Source organism: Tupaia chinensis, unplaced genomic scaffold (genome assembly GCF_000334495.1).
Source record: "Tupaia chinensis unplaced genomic scaffold, TupChi_1.0 Scaffold143771_1, whole genome shotgun sequence".
Taxonomy (NCBI): Eukaryota; Metazoa; Chordata; class Mammalia; order Scandentia; family Tupaiidae; genus Tupaia; species Tupaia belangeri.
In genome coordinates, this window is record NW_006203620.1 from 612,720 (window position 1) to 620,493 (window position 7,774).

Consider the following 7,774-nt stretch of genomic DNA (forward strand, 5'->3'; position numbering starts at 1 on the left):
TTCCCCCCCCCCCCCCCCGGGGGATAGCCACACTGCAATACTTTCTCCTCCATTCTCTTCTCAGGATTTTGGGCATGCATGCACAAACACCCAGCATCAGTTTCAAGCCTCTGGATCTGGTACTCAAACTGCAGTCAACCATGTAAGAGTCCATCACCTCAACTACTATGCCACCTGCTGACCCTGAGGATAAAGATTATATATATCCTATTTAAGCATGGTACTGAGCCTTCGAAGTGTTTCCAGTCTATTAAGTTGTCAGAAAAATCATGATATATTTTTCTATGTGAAAATGCATCATGACTTTCCAAATGACCCAATAATAGAAGACTCAAAATAATTTTTTAAATAATGCAATAACATAAAAAATGTTGTATGATTCCATTTATATGAGGACCTACAATAGTCAAATTCACAGCCTCAGTGGTGCAGGTAGTAGTGCACTGAACTGTAGTCCTGAGATCTACATGGCCAGTTGTGGGTCCAGATCCCTAGTCAATCTGAAATACACTGTGTGTATGTGTGTGTTCAAGATCCTGAGGAGCTAGAGGACTGGGGAAAGGGAATCACCATAAGACAAGTCTATATCGAGAGTGCCTCTCTCTGTCAGTAAGTAAATAAACTTAAAATTTTTGAATAAAAATAGTCAAATTCACACGGAAAGTAGGTAGAATAGTGGTTACCAGAGTTTGAGAGAAAGGGACAGGGAAAATTTTGTTTTATTTTTGTTTTTGCCATAAGGTACATTTGCTCACTGGAGAGAGGTAAACAGAGAGAAGGGGGAAGTGAAAAATCACCCTCTCAGGGGATGGCCATGATGCAATCCCTTCTCCTTCATTCTCCTTTCAGGATTTTGGGCATGCATGCACATACATCCCACGTGTTTCTTAAGCCACTGGGTCTGGGACTAGAAACGCTTGGTTGCCTTATGGGATCTAGCCACCTTAATCACCATGCCACCAGGTGGCTTGGGGAGCTATTTTTTTAAAGGGTACAGAGTCGATCTTGCTGTACTATTTTTTCAACTTCTTTTTTTTTAAGAGAGAGATTTTTTTTGTTATACAGTGTGTGTGCTTGCCAGAGATACAAAAAGTGAGAAATCATCCCCCAGGGGAGATGGCCATGGTGCAATCCCTTCTCCTCCATTCTCCTCTCAGAATTTTGGGCATGCATGCATACACACCTGGCATGAGTTTAAGCTGTAGGGTTCGGGACTCAAACCATGGTTGACTATGTGGGAGTCCAGCCATACAACCATTACACCATCTGCTGGTCCCTCAACTCCCTACAAGTCTGTAATTATTTCAAAATTTAAAAAGTAGAAAATTAATTATAATATTAATCTCTCATCTGTGTGTATGACAGTTTGGAAGGAGAAGAAGTTGAGATAGAATGACAAAAAGTCATTCCAAGTAGATATTTTTCTCACTTGAATGCTTAAACATGGTTCATTCACAAAAGAGATCAGTTGTGGGTAAATAAAACTTATTTCCACTGTTCAGCTAAGGAGGAAATTTAGAGTGTATTCAATATATTACCCAAATGTTGTGTTGCTGGATGAGGCTGTTTGGTCTTTGGAATCTGGAGTTGAGAGAAATGACTTTACAGTAAGTCATCTAGAGGTGAGTCAGGCTCTGTGCTGTTTATAAAGGGACTATGAGTGATTCCATCTGTTCAATGTTGAACCAGCTCAAATGAGGCTATTCTTTAGGAAAACACAATAGCAACATCTCTGATGGCCTGTAGCCTACAAAGAGGTACTGGGCTTGGTACCTTATTCTGCAGCAATTGGGTGGGCACTTGGCTGTACAATAGACACATCCTAAGTGATGGAGACCCAGAAGTCCATCATCCAAACATCCCCTTCCACAGCCAAGTTCATTCAGCATCCAAAAATCCATGAACAAATAAGATGAGGGGGCCAGGCGGTGACACAGAGGTAAGGCAACTAGACCCGTATGGGAAAGGTCTTAGATCCATGTCCTAGAAACTCACTGATGGCACCGTAATACTAGCCAGGTGGAAATGGAGGTAGATTGCAGTGTGAAGACTCTGTTGGGGGTGTCTGTCTTCTAACTGTCTCTCTCTCTCATGGAAGAAATAATACATTAAAGAAAAATTTAAATATCAACAAGCATATTTTCTCCTACTTTCTTTTGTTTCTTTTCAGAAAACGGATGTTAGTTAAGGTAAATAGTGAGTGAAGGAACGGGAGTCAGAGGACATCCTTCAAAAACCCTTTTTTTAAAAAGTTTTTTTTTTTTTTTTTTTGCCATTGGGTATTTGCACTTGTCAGAGACAGAGGGAGGGAAAGCAAGAACCTTCTCCCCATGGGAGATGGACACCACACAGCAATCCCTTCTCCTCCATTCTCCTCTCGGTATTTTGGTCATGGATGCACAAATGCCCAACATGGTTCTCAAGCCACCAGGTCTGGGACTTGACCCATGGTCAGCCATGTCCTTAACCACCATGCTATCTGCTGGCCCCACAAAACACCTCTCTCTCTCTCTTTGGTTAGGAAATGCAGATTTATTTTTTAAACAGAGTATTTGTTTTAATGTCTTTAAAATATTAATAAACAAAGGAAATCATATAAATTGACATAACTACATATTGCATGAATATTCATACCCATATTTTGTAGGTGTATCAGGAGCCAGGTATAACCTAGTCTGGAATTTAGAAATATCTGAATTTGCACAATTTTCTGGTGAACAAAGCTACCAAGGACTGATTCACATAAAGATTTTTTTTATAAACTGTTGTTTATTTGCCTTATCAACCTTATTTCCACTTTGTATAAGAGTCTGTGAAGAGCAAACTTAAGACCACTCGGTGGTTGTTCCAACCCATTCAGTGGCCTGAGCAGTGGGGGCTGCAGACCAGTCTTCAGTGGCAGGATGAGCACTCCAGTCTCCAGTAGGGAACTGCTGGATGGGCACGGAGGGCACCTACACGCCTTCAGACCAGTCTGTGACATCAGGCTGAGTAGCAGTAAACTCAGGAGCTGGAGCAGTCCATTCACCCTGAAATTCCTCCTTGATCACAGCCTTTCCAGCTGCAGCCTGCTCCTCCTTTTCAATCTCTTCAGGATCTCTGTAGAAGTAGAAGTCAGGCATGACCTCCCACAGGTGTTCACAGGAGATGGTGCCGTGCATGTGCAGCACTTCCCTGGCCAGCATCCACCACATCAGACCCACTGAATGAGCTCCCTTGTTGTTGCATGGGATGACAATGTCCACATAGCACAGAGGAGAATCTGTGTAGCACAGAGCAATGGTAGGCAGATTAACATAAGACGCCTCTGTGAGAGGCTGGTGGTCGGCCTGGGATCAGTAACCACCAGAAGACGCGGCTCCCAGAAGGCTGCCTGGATCTGTTTGTAGATGTACTTCTCCATTTGGAAGTCTAGGTTGGTGCCACCTAAGTGAGTTCCTGTGGCAAGGAATTTGAGGACATCCTTGTGTCCTCGCAGGGAACCGGCCTCAGTTTGGGACAGCAGGGGTCCCAAGACAGGACAGGGGCTACTTGCAAATTCACTCGGGGCCAGAGGATGGCAAACAAACCTAGAACCTGGGCATGTCCCATGCCTTTGGCTGCCCTGTGGGAGTCCGGGCCCTTACACCCTGTGGGTGAGACAGGCAGATAGGCAGCTTGCACAGATGGCCCTCCAGGGGGTGGCCCGGCCAGCCTGGGATGCGCAGATGGGGCCTGAACACTCCAGGGCAGGTGGCACTGGGGTTGGCATTTAATTGACCCTTGGGCGGGTAGCATGGAAAGCCACATAAAGATTTTTTTAAATATATTTTTTTGATTTTAAGAAAAGTAGTTTTAGCTTTAATAAATCAAAGAAATGCTAAGTAACTTTGCATAAAACTTAAAGTCAGGAAATAGATTAGGATTCTGTTCAAATAGCAGGTACATGAACCTATCGGCAGCTCAAGACAGGACAAAAATCCTTAAAACTGGAAAACAAAGCCTAGAAGAAAATCAGCAATGTTTTAGTCAAGAGTCATAAAATTCTATTTTACCAGTTCAGTCTCGTACTTAATCTATCTTCTGTTGTGGTTTGAGTTTCTCGATTAAATTCTGGGATATAATATTCAACTCCAGACTTGTCCCTATGATTAAGTTGGCCATTTTCTTAGTTTTTAATTGCCGGGTACAGTGTTCTTGGTTGAAATTGCTTTTCCCTTAAACTTTGAATATATTTTTCCACTCTGCTCGCTCTCATTGTTTTCAATGAGAGCGAAAGCTGTTATCCTGATGGGATATCCTTTGTAGGTAACTTGATGTTTTCCTGTTGCCATTCTTAGTACCTTGTCTTTATCTGTGGTTTTGGTCAATCTGGCTACAATATGTCTTGGAGAAGCTCTTCTTGGGTTGCCTTTGCATTTCTTGGGATTAGATCTTTGAGTGACTATCTAGGTTTGGAAAGTTTTCTTGCAGGATTTCATGGAATTGATTACCAATGCCCTTATGAGTCTCTTCACCTTTGGGATACCAATTATCCAGATGTTTGGACGTTTTATGGTATCTAGTATTTCTTGTATATTATTCTCATTTTGGGGGGCCAGTTTCTCAGCCTTTGTGATGGATTTTTCTAGGCCAGTAATTTTCTTTTCTTCATCTGAGATTCTATTTTCTGTATGATCTAGTCTGCTTTTAATACTTTCAATGGAGATTTTGATTTCATGTAGTATAGCCTTCATTTCTAACAGTTGCATTTTATTCTTTTGTAAAGTGTGTAATTCTTCACCTCCTGGAACTCGCCATCTCCTTTCTCCTTTCTCTTCTGCAGTTCATTGTCTCTCTTCTCTTCAATCTCTGTTTGCTTCACTATTATGAATGTTCTAAATTCTTTATCAGACATTTCCATGATTTCCGTTGAACTGTCTGTGGATGAAGAGGAGTTATTCTTTTCCCTTGAAGGAGAGGTATTTTCTTGCTTTCCCATCTTTCTTGTGGCCCTGCGATGATTTCTAGTCATCTGATGGATGGTGTATTTCTTCCTAATTCTTGAAGTTCAACCCAAATGTTCAGGAGCGTGCAGAAAGAAGTGATCTGGAATCTCTTTGCCGTTCCGTTGTGATCGCACTCAAGCTTGTGGGCTGGAGGCTGAATTATCACTAGGAAATCTTCATTTCTCTTTAACCCTGAAATCACTAGTTCTCAGGAGCCACGAAGAATCTTCTTCTCTAGATTTTCATTTTAAAAAGCAAAAAGCGAAAACCATGCGGCGCATAATATTTCACAGCTCAAGTTCACTATTTATCTCAGCATAGGCCTGGTTTGGGTTTGTGCCTTTCTTAAATGAAATGGGGAAAGGCAATCTTCTTCTCTAGATTTTCATTTTAAAAAGCAAAAAGCGAAAACCATGCGGCGCATAATATTTCACAGCTCAAGTTCACTATTTATCTCAGCATAGGCCTGGTTTGGGTTTGTGCCTTTCTTAAATGAAATGGGGAAAGGCACCAATTAGCACAATAAAAGAGGGGCATGAGAGCCCAGAAAATACTTTACCTTAAAAAAATTTTTTTAAATGAAAAGTCACAGGGAGACACAGCGAGACAAAGAGAGACAGAGAGAAATGGGGAGAAGGAGACAGAGGTAGCCCTACCCACTAGAAATGAATCTGGAGGGGGAAGTCTCAGCAGAAAATTTTCATGTTTGGTCAAGGAAAGCAATATTTCACAGCTCATGTTCAGTATCCATCTCAGGATCAAAACACCTCTCTTAACAGGTAATTAGTCCTTCCTCCCTACACCCCTTCCACCAAACTGAGACCCCTGATGAGCCATTTGGAGTAAATCCCACCAGCTGGCTTCAGCTGATCCAGAATACAACCAAAATAGGAGGTGGGAGGATGAAGAGACTGAAATGGAAGCTCTCTTCCACTGGCTCTTCCTAAAGTTTATATTTTTAATCCTATTTGGTTTCCTGCTTCAGCATTTCTTCCCACGGGTCAAGGATCCCACTGCCAGTTGAGTTTGTTGTCTGCTATGCACAGCAGCTGGCTTCCTCAATGTTTCTAAGATAGCTCAATTATCTTGATTGTTGCAGTTTGGGCTGCAGAATTAAACCAGCCAGTCATGAATACACAGAGGATTTATCATTTACTTAATAGCTGAACTGCTTGGGTCATTAAGGAGTAGGAGAGAAACAGTCAAATGATTGTTAATCCTGCAGAAAATGTAACAAGAAGATGGCTGTTTGCTTCCTGTTGTATCCTTGGTTTCCCGTCTCTGAAAGGAGGTTTTGTGTGTTGCCCTTCTGGCCTTTGGGTCAGAAGCACCATTTAAGAAGAGATATGGGGTGTAGCTGGGTGAAATGGAAATCAGAGAGGACTGTTTGGGACTTCCAAGAGGAAACTGTGTACTTTGAGTTTTTTCATATCTCTTCAGACTACTGTCCTGCAAGATGTATTCTGAAGTTTTTGCATGGTTCGTTTATAATTTATTTACATTCCTCTGAGCAGGTAGCTGGTGTATGATCTTTCTCATTGTTCCTGTGTGACACTGAAGAGAGGACAGAGTGAATTTGCCAAGGGGACTCAACACTTAATGCTTTCCATCAAAATGATGTATATGGTAATATCCTTGATTTGATTATCCCGGACTGCATGCATACTTTGAAAAGTAGTGCATTGTGCACTAGAGAGATATACGATGATTAAATGTAAATAAGAAATCATAAAAAACAAAAAACTCAGCTCTGATCTAGCCAGTGACTGATGAGAGTTTGCAGGCCTTGACCTGCATCAGTGAACATTCACCCCAGGGCCAGACTATACACAAGGACAGACAAAAAACTAAAATAAAAAAATCCCTTTTACTCTAAAGAGTCTGCTAAATGTTGGGGTGGTACAAAGAAGTTCTCTCAACCTGTACCTTCCCTTCTGTGAGGACGTGGTGTCACATAGTCTGCCCTACAATGAACTACAGGTGTATGCATCCCCTCAGGGCAGAAATGAGTGGGTATGACATTGTCCTGCCTGCACCTTTGCATGAGCACCTCTCAAAAATCCCCCAAAGCCTCTGCTAGAGCATCAGGGGCACAGAAAAGGGCCACTTGAGCTCCCTCAGAGCTTTCCAGCAGGTACCGGCTGGCCAGTCTCCATGGAGAAAGGCCTAGTGCCCTCGGGACCTCCAATCTTGGGTGACTTTCCTCCAATAAGTCCACCATGGAAATGGCTTCTTGTTTCCCTTATTAATGTATATTGATCATTGTTGATTGTATTCTATGGTGATGCAGAAAAGTGGAAGTTACATAAAGGGTTAAGAAGCAAGAGAAGAAAACTAGTCACCTATTCATGATCCCATTGTTCAGCAGTAGTCAATATTAACATATTAGCATATTCCTCTCCCAGCCTTTATTACTGCACACTCTCATGTTTTTCTGTGCATGTGTGTGTGTGTGTGTGTGTGTGTGTGTGTGGTGTTTTAGACAGTGACCCACTGTGTCATGATTCTCCTACCCCAGCCTCCCAAGTACTTGGGACTACAGATGCACACTACTATACACAGCTTTTTAGAGTGGGCCAGGAACCAAACCCAGGACTCCCATGTGGCCTCAGCTTGTTGAGCAACAGCATCCATAGTGCACTGCAGATTGTTTCAAGTGGATGAAATCCTATGCCTCAAAATGGTGGTAGTTACCATTTTATCACCTGTTGTTTCCTCTTAAGTGAAATTTGTCCACACCTATCAGAATCTTTGTTACTATAATTTAAATGGGGTTGTCTTATGTATGTATTGTCATTCACTGAACT

At 42.1% G+C, this 7,774-nt stretch overlaps 1 pseudogene; it reads right to left on the minus strand.

Annotated features, from left to right (window-relative positions):
* Positions 1 to 2,825: 2,825 nt before the first annotated feature.
* On the minus strand, positions 2,826 to 3,403 carry LOC106733138 (40S ribosomal protein SA pseudogene; annotated as a pseudogene).
* Positions 3,404 to 7,774: the final 4,371 nt, after the last annotated feature.